General features: G+C 43.6%; 1 long non-coding RNA gene across 1 annotated transcript; it reads left to right on the top strand.

Annotated features, from left to right (window-relative positions):
- Nucleotides 1-7303: 7303 nt before the first annotated feature.
- Nucleotides 7304-9435, top strand: LOC127377888 (uncharacterized). Its single transcript, XR_007887785.1, has 2 exons — nucleotides 7304-8229; nucleotides 9002-9435. It is a non-coding gene; the product is annotated as an uncharacterized LOC127377888 (long non-coding RNA).
- Nucleotides 9436-9757: the final 322 nt, after the last annotated feature.

Below are 9757 nucleotides of genomic sequence, written 5' to 3'. Positions count from 1 at the left end.
GAAAGGACTCCCGATGTCGACGATTCCTGGGAATCATTTCAGATTTCTAAAAAGTTATTTCCAAAGTGTATTTTAATAAAGGCTCGCCGACTGAGGCGGCCAGTGATATAAAAAGGGGCGTGGCAACAAAGCCTCATATATCCCTCCGCCCCCCGGGTGGTGATTGAGCAACTGTTGTCACGACGATAGCCCAACACAGAGAGCTGTTGCCCCGCAGAGCTCTAGTGTGTCACTTTAGACCAGCAGGAAGCACTTCCCTGCCCTGAAGCACCTCGGCCGAACACGGCGGAGGCTTTATGGGTGGGATCACATGACAGGAGACAGAGAGAGAGAGAGAGAGAGAGTGAGAAAGAGAGAGAGTGAGAGGCCTCATGGCGGACCGAGTGTGCCGCTCACAATCTGAGACTTCTGAGATAATGAATTGTTTTATTAGAGCACTTATGTTTGTAGAGAATGAGATGTGTCCCCCCCCCCCATAGTAGATTTCATCTGACTACGGAAGAATACAAGGACCCACTAGTGGTAGCACAGCAGTAGAGCAACAGATAACTGCCTGAGAGATGCTCGCCATGAACATTATAATCTCTATAAACTTACTGAGAGAGGCTGAAATGAGCTCACTATGTTAAAAAACAAAAAGTCAACAAGAAGCACCTTATTTTCTTACTCTGTTGATGACTTGTGACTCTACCGTGTGCCACAGAATTGACGTGGAAAAAGCTCTTCTGAAACGCCATTGTGAAGGAATAAACCCTGACTATATATATATAAATGTAAGTGTTAATGTAGTCGCGTCAGACATCCCCTCAGTTATGAACTCAACCATTACAGTGAAACGCTGACAGTTCACCCAGCCAATGAGCGTAGGCCTACGCTCATCACCGCGGGGGCCGCCGCCACCGCCGCGCCGCCTCCGCCGCCACCGTCTCTTAACACCAAATGAAAAATCAAGAGGTTCGGACTCGTTAGCCGTTATTGGGTTAGAGAGTAAAGCGCTCGAGTGCTGTAGGTGTTCATAGGTTAAGAGTAGGTAACAGCGTCGGGCTTTAACACAGGACTGTTAATACAGACACCGAGACTAGGCTAGAGAATATAGCTCCACTGGCCGAAATACTACGTCTAGAATTACTAGGAAGTCATATACTTAACCGCTTTCAACTTTTGACATTAGTACAAATACGTGTATCGCAAACAGTACATTGTTAGAAGATGGCTTTTATCTGCGGCGAGCCAGAGTGTGATCCGGTATAACGATGCCCTCTCTCGATTCGCTCGCCAGACACCACACACACACACACACACACACTCACACACACACACACACACACACGTACGTATTCAGTTGCATTTGTTACCAGCAGCGTTCTCTCTGCTTTAACGTGCTGAAGTGATTTTGTGCAGTTCCCAGTGGAGTGGTCGTCAGTTCATCAGAGATCATTTGGTAACACTTTCTGCTGATTATATGGAAGAAAACAGAAACATCCCACATCTTCAAGGTTTTTTTTTTGTTCTTTTTGTTTTTAGTTTTTTCTGCATGGACAGGATTTTTAAAAAGTACACGTTTAGAAGGTGTCCGATAGGCACAGAAACAACCATCTATACCACACACACACACACACACACACACACACACACACACACACAATACATAGATGTTAAACCCTGAGTTACACAGTAGCTAGTTATGGAAAAAAAAAAACACAATACATGATGTAGTGTCCCTCTCTTGTCCTTGTCTGTTTTAGTTCGATAGATATTTGATCAGTGATTTTTATGCTTGTTAATCCTAACCGCCCCCCCCCACCTTGCCCACCACCACCACTCCTGCTATGACACTTTTTTCTCCCCCCTTCCTTCCTCTCTCTACACACCCACAAACTGTCTTTTTCTCGCCCTCCAAACTGTCCACATAGAGCACATTCAGACACACACACACACACACACACACACACACACACAGATTCTCATTAAAAACACACACTTTTACACACAGGTTCCCCCTCCCCTCCCTCCCCCATTTCAGTTCTCTCTTCCACTCTTACCACCTCCCTCTCTGCCTCTCCTTTAGCCCTCCTAGGACCGTTTCTATTGGCCGTTTTTATTTTATTTGTTGTTATTTTTCTCTTTTTATCTCTTCGGGCTGCCCCGCCCCCTTAATCAACCCAACTAACAGTAAAGGTTATATTAACGTTGATAATCAGTTTCTGTATGTATCTAGCCAGAGTCTGGAAAAAAAAATCAGAAAAAAAAAATCAAAACGGTTTTATTCAATTGTGCAAATGTGTTTTTTCTTACTATTTTTAATGTTATTACATCTTCTAATCTAATCCTTCTACCATTGCTTCAGTTAGTACTGAAATACGCTTAGCCAACCTAGAGATTTGAACTGTAATGATTGCGATTTTCCTTACCTGTATTTTATATGGCATCTTTAGACCACCGTTTATTATGTACGTAAGTAAATATTGCCCGTTTATTCGAATTGAAAGTCGTCGTCTGCACTATGTATTATGATTCTCATAATATCTCCGCCCCCCCCCCCGATAACTATTTTGTGGTCGACTCATTATCAATCGAAGCTGAACTCTGCGCCCTTGCACAAAGCAGCGAAACATCTCTTGTAAACACCTGAGAACCAAAGTAACACCTATCACCCCCCCCATAAAGCCCTATAAAGCCCCCCCATAGTCACCCCACCCCCCCCGACGTCGATGGTTTGCCCCCCCACCCCCCACCCGCACCCCCTGAGTAACAAGTTTTCTGATGATTATATATATTATGACATTACAGCACGTGTGATTTATCTGACAGGTCTGTGAGGTAGCGGCGTTTCTTTCGGCGCCGTGGTTGTCGTGGAGACGCAGACAGACGTGGGGAAGGAAGGAAGGAAGGACAGTGTGTTTGTGTAGGTAGGCAAAGGGTTTCAGGCATTGTGGGTAAAATTCACCGCTCCCCGCTTTGCTCGCTCGCGCCCTTTTGTAACCTCCTCGCCGAGCTGAACCGAGGTTGCGTGAACCACCGCACGCGTCCCCCCCAACCCCCAACTCCCCTCCCTCCCCCCCCACCCTGCTTCAGATCTACACTAAATACACAGGAAAGAGCGACGGATTCGCTTCCTGTCGCGTCGGGGTTTTGGCGCCCTCTTTTTGCATTTTTCTTCCATGTGATTGTTGTGCTCTCTCAAACTTGCCTTTAACTTCCCAGACTCGGATTGAAAGAGCGACTCGTTGCTTCGCCGAGTCTCTTCGTGTTGTTGGCGTGGAGGCTGCGGAACGGATGGACATTCCTCTAAGCGCACATCTGAGATTAGTCGGCCTCCCCAGTGGATGTCATGTGGAATTATTGATCTTTATGGTGACGAGATTAGTCTGTAAATGAGGAACTGATTAATGTGCGACCTTTACTTTCATTAAAGGAAACGTGATGGAGTTGCAGGTTTTCAGTTGGCTGCGTTTCTTTTGGAGCTGCAACGATTTAACAAAATATATCAGAAACGGTTTTTATATTCAGACTCAGGAAATTATGAAGGCGTTTTCTTCAGGTTTCTGTCTTTTTTTTTTTTTTAGACAAGACGATTAATCAATGATTAAATAACTGTCAGTTACAACCCTGATTTCTTTTTACCGTAAACTCTACTTTGGTCTTTGGACTTTCCATAAAGAAAACAAACGGTTTATCTCGATACTGGAAATTGCGATGGACCTGTTATCGACTTTTAATGAGTCCCTTCAGGATTCTACGGGCTTTTTTGGGAGATTGTTGCTGCCTAAAATGCCTAAAAGCAGCTTTTCTAAAGAATAATTAAATGCCCGTTGTCGTGTTTTCAGGCATTTTATTGCAGATGGAACTGAAAAATTGCAAAAACAAACTGCATAATTAGTTAAAAATCAAAGGCAACTTTGGATTGTTCCAAGTAACCTCACCAAGAAGCACAATGATTGAGGATAATTCCCAGATGGATTGACTCCTGGAGGGACTGGTTATTATAGAAAACATCGTACAGATTAATCAGAAATGTAAACAATCGTTGCAGCCCTGAAAGACTGCAGTCTCCTTAACAAACAAACAGCCCATAAAGTGTCTTGTGTAAAGCGACGGGAAGGCATAACAGCAACACAAACAAATATCTCAGCTGAAGTGTTAACGGAGGAAAGTTCACCGTCTCTTCCGTGACCTCCGAAACGATATCCCGCCTCACTGCCTACGCAAATGGGAGCGTCTCTGAAGAGCTCGACAATGTAAAGAGAACCCAAAGTCCCAGAATAGAAGTGTACTATGTAGTGTTTGTAGACGTTCAACAGTGTTATTGTCTGTCATACAGAAAATGTGGAAAGGAATCATCCGTTGTGTTGTACCTGTTCTGATCTATTTGCAGGATTCTCACAGCATTTTGTCCAGTTTGAATAAAGGTCCCTATTCTGTCTGTCTCTCTCTACACTGCCACTCCCCCCCTCAGAAGCCCCCTCCCACACAACCTCCCACAAGCTCCAGTATAATCCCCCAACCTCCCCTCATGGTTGACTTCCCAGTAAAAAGGGGGGCTCATGACGCTCTTTGTGGGCCATTTCTTGTCACGTTTGGTCAATCAGCCACAAGTGTACCATCGCATGTACTTCCAGACCCAAAAGTACCTGTGCAGCGAAAAAAAGGGTTCAAATTTATCCATTAATATTATTGTTATAGAGATATTATCATCATCATTATTGCTGTTATAATTATGGTTGGTATAATTTGTCATCATTGTTAGCATTATGGAAGCACCAGACTGTTTGTGGAAAGACGAGAAAAAGAAAGCTTTGTTATTTTTATTTTTATTTCTTTTTATTTTTTAATTTGTCTGGCTGTTGGTGGTCTGATCTCACAGAGGGAGGGGAGGAATGGTTCAGAAAGAGACAAAAGATGGCAGTCATGTTTGTACTGGTTGGGAAATGACTTACAGTGCTGAAATAAAATTTATTCTTTTAGTAAAAAAAGTATTTTGTTGTGTCCAGTGTCTTGATTTTTAGATTTTTAAGGAAAAGATGGAAACTAAGAATGAGAAAATAATAAAAAGTGAGTTAAATGTATTAATAAAGTAATAAATAGATAATAAAATACAATAAAACATCATTAGAATATTAATGAAAGCACAGATCATGTGTATTATTGTCCTGTAAAGTTAATTTATTTTTACACTGGACAATATTTTATATATTTATTTAACTATATATAAAGGCTCCATCAAACATACCTGTATATAAATATATAAATATAAAAGGTGTATAATTATAATATAACTCTTATTTTCTGTTTCTATTACAGCTTACAACTCTCGGACTTCAAGTCTCGTTCTGGATTCAAATCTCGAGATATTTCCGTCCATAAAGAACACAGGCAGGAAAGATGGCGGCGGTGGCAGGACGTTGATGCGTTCCCGCCACTCAGAAACAACGGAGTCAATAAAAGAACCGCGCAACGTGTCAAACCGCAGAGAGACAGAATATAAACTTACTACTTTCATTATTGTTGTGTTATAAAGCGGAACGATGTTAAACGGAGGCACATTAATAAAGACGACCTCAATCATGTCCCGCCCCACTCCGCCTCTGATTGGTTTACCCAGATATCTCAGCCTAGCTCTAACCAATCACAGCCCTCAGATCTAAAAGTAACCAATCACATGCGGAGGGGGGCGGGACATGACTTTATTTTAAATATAACTTTATTTTAAATATAACTTTAAAAACAACATTAAAGCGTTTGTACAAAAGGCTTTAAACTATTAAATTAAAGAAAAATAATAAATAAAGGATTATAAATTATACATATTAATCATTTTAAATGTTTCCATTAAACATTTCACCGGTCAGTTTAATGACAGAAAAAATATTAATATTAATATTATTAATAATAATAACAGTTATTATTAATAATAGTAACTGTTATTATTAATAATAACAGTTATTATTATTAATAATAACAGTTATTATTAATAATAATAATAACAGTGTATGAAGCCCACAGAAAGAACAGTTCATATATCAATGTCATCTCGTTTCTCAATGTTTTGACTTAATGTCTCAAAAATAATTAAAAACGTTTATTAATATAAACCTCATTCATTTTAATTACTTACAGAATCTTTTTTTTCCGTCCCTTTGGCAGAAACGGGCTTCCGTAGTTGTTCGGAGGCGTTCGGAGACGTTCGGAGCCGCTCGGGTTTTTCCGGACACACCTCTCGTGATACGACCGTGACGTAGCGAGGCCTCGTTCTGGGGCGTCGGGTCACGTGACTTTTGGCGTGGTGAAAGCGAGGCATCGAAACATCGCTGCGATACTTTAACCGTTAACGGAAAAAGCCGCGAAAGGTCGATACCGGGCGGGCACGAGCGAGTCTGCGCCGACCGTTAACGTCGCTCCCGGTACAGACCCGGAAGGAGCCCGGTCCCGGTACCGGGGGAGGACGGAGCGGAGCGGGCCGGTGAGATCTGACAGCCGCCGGTCGAGAACCGCCAAATCTGTTACCACTGCTAAGCTAGTTCCAGAGCTACAAGCTACAAGCTACAAGCTACAAGCTACAAACAGCAGCAGCTAACGGCAGCTAGCTCCTGGGGCTCAGTCCTGTTGGATGTGGTCAATGCCCGGTCGGTGGGTCGGTGGTCGGTGGTCGCTGCTTGGTCGCTGCTTGGTCGGTGGTAGGTGCTCGGTCGGTGGTAGGTGCTCGGTCGGTGGTCGGTGGTCGCTGCTTGGTCGGTGCTCGGTCGGTGGGTCGGTGGTCGGTGCTCGGTCGGTGGTCGGTGGTCGGTGCTCGGTCGGTGGTAGGTGCTCGGTCGGTGGTCGGTGCTCGGTCGGTGGTCGGTGGTCGCTGCTTGGTCGGTGCTTGGTCGGTGGTCGGTGCTTGGTCGGTGGGTCGGTGCTCGGTCGGTGGGTCGGTGGTCGGCTGCTTGGTCGGTGGTAGGTGCTCGGTCGGTGGGTCGGTGCTCGGTCGGTGGGTCGGTGGTCGCTGCTTGGTCGGTGGTAGGTGCTCGGTCGGTGGTCGCTGCTCGGTCGGTGGTCGGTCGGTCGGTGGTCGGTCGGTGGTCGGTGGTCGCTGCTTGGTCGGTGGTCGGTGCTCGGTCGGTGGTCGGTGCTCGGTCGGTGGTCGGTCGGTGGTCGGTGGTCGGTCGGTGCTCGGTCGCTGACTGTGTTTGTTTTGTTGCTGAAGGTTCGGGCAGCGGAGACCGAGGAGGTCTCATGAACACCCAGCATGCACCGGGACATTGATGATTATTATTGTTGTTGTTGTTATGTTGTTGTTGTTGTTGTGTTGTTGTTGTTGTTATGTTGTTGTTGTTGTTGTGTTGTTGTTGTTGTTATGTTGTTGTTGTTGTTGTGTTGCAGCTGTACAGAGTAGACCCGCTGTCTGTAAGACGAAGCATCGACGCCGCCTGAAGAGTTTTACACTTGGAAATGTCTGAATGTTATCTTTTATATATTTATATAAATTATCTGCTAATGAGTTAAAATATCTGATTATTGATCCTAACCCTCCTTCCTCTCCTTAGATATCCCTCCTCCTCCTCCTCGTATATTTCCTTCTATCTCGGAGAGCATTTTAGTTCGCCTCGCTATGAGCCCTGTAAACCGCCCTTCGTCTCGTTGGGATGTTCTTCGTCTCGTTGGGATGTTCTTCGGCTCGTTGGGATGTTCTTCGTCTCGTTGGGATGTTCTTCGTCTCGTTGGGATGTTCTTCTCCTCGTTGGGATGTTCTTCTCCTCGTTGGGATGTTCTTCGGCGAGCAGCAGATAAACAGGTTGCTTTAGGTTGCTCCGTCAGAGGTCACGTGACGGAGATACGTTGGCTTTACAATGTCGTGGACAGGAAGTAGACTACGACAGTCATTCATTTCATTGGTCGCCTCCTCTACTAACTAACTACCACATTTATTTTCTGTTGTGTATTAAAGGTTTAACCCTGAGGAGGAGGAGCAGCAGGAGGAGCAGCAGGAGGAGCAGCAGGAGGAGGAGGAGGAGGAGGAGAAGAAGAAGGGGAGCTGTGGGATGAGGTAGTAGTTTGTATAGTTTTAGGATCACACCAGATCTGGGAGATAACTATACAGCCTACTGTCTTTCTCACGGCAACCAAACCATCACCCCCCCCGGCCTGTCAAACGGCTTACGATCAGTTGCCACGGCGACTGAAGCTGCTCTGTTGCCGTTGGCGACCGACGGTGCTCCATTATTGCATCCTCAGCATTGGTTGCGTTCTGCTGTAAGTTTAAACTTCTGATCAATAACAACAAACAGGAAGTCACAGCCAGTAGAGACCTGATTTATTGATATATTTCAGTATTGATCGAGCTCACTACGATGCAGATTTAGCTCCCATTTGTTCTGGAAAACCTGGAAATTTAGAGACTAGTTTTCCAGTCAAGTGACGAAATATCCTGGAAATGTTTTATTGTATTTGAGCCTCAGATTGTAATAAGATAATCTTTAAATACCAGAATATAAAAGCTTTATAGTGATTCTTTTTATCCAGAAACAACAGTTATTGCTCTTTAAATCTGCAGTTACTCTGTACAGATTCGCTGTGGGATGGATTTGCACTGGTTGTGTGTTGTTGCGGCGTTCCCGTGGCGACGTGTCTGTCGCCGTGCTGTGCTGAGGTAGTAAGTTGTGTTGTTGTGGGGGGGTCGGGATATTGCAAACCCCTGTTCTGGAGATACAACTATACAACTTACTGCCTTCCACAGTGCGGCAGCGTAATGCACCGCGACCCAGCCTCACATCCAGGCCTCGCTGTGTGTGTGTGTCTACTGTCTTTATTGGAAGTCGATGGATTTTATTGATTAATGGTAGAAAGATTTAACATTTTAAATGCTGTATTTTTTAAATATAAAATAAAGGATATCTAACTAAATATTGTCTCTGTGCTTTACTATATAACATTTGTTTAGTTATTTTATTATTTCTGACTGTGAGGATTAAATATTTGTCAGTGTGTGTGTGAATCTACAGGACTTTTATTTTGTAAACCACAGGAACTTCCTAACCGCCTCCTGAAGCATCAGTTGGTCGCCTGAGCTGACCTTGATGAGCTGCTCTGATTGGACAACGCCCCTCGGGCTGCAGCCAATCAGTGGACGCCGGGAGGGGGCGTTCCCTGAAACGCCCATCGATTGGTCTAATCGTGCGGGAGTGGGCGGGGCTGGGTCCACGCTGTGATCAAAGAGTAGTTGCAGTGAGAGAGGTCTCACTCTGTCCGAGTTTCAGTCCACCGAGGAGCAGATTAATATTAAACATCAGCCTTAAAGTTCAGGTACAGTAAGGTTGTTTCTCCACAGATGGAGCAGAGTTATTTATATATTGTTATATATTGTAATTATTATTATTATTTATTATAAAGTCTTTGTTTAGCAACTGTAATGCAACTAATTTCCCCCCAGGGATCAATAAAGTATGTCTGATCATCTCATTAGTGTTTTGTATTTTTCATTATTTCTTCATTTTGTTTCAAATGTTTTATTTCCAGTGTAAGTTTGCTTGTTTCAGTTTAGTTTTTTATTGTTTTAAAATTAGTTTTACATTGACAATATAACAAACCATACACCAAGAAATAAAATAAAACCTGTAATGTTGTATTGATGATTGTTATAATATCCCTAATAATTAATATGGATATGATAATACTATAATATCCATTATAATATATAATAATGACCAGTATTACACTGAATTGCTCCTCGGGGATAAAAATATTACTGCTGTTGTGTTTGTTTACTCACTTATTATTATTT

This window comes from Dicentrarchus labrax, unplaced genomic scaffold (assembly GCF_905237075.1).
Source record: "Dicentrarchus labrax unplaced genomic scaffold, dlabrax2021, whole genome shotgun sequence".
NCBI lineage: Eukaryota > Metazoa > Chordata > Actinopteri > Moronidae > Dicentrarchus > Dicentrarchus labrax.
Note: the sequence above shows the minus strand (reverse complement) of the source record. Positions and strands in the feature narration are given on the sequence as shown.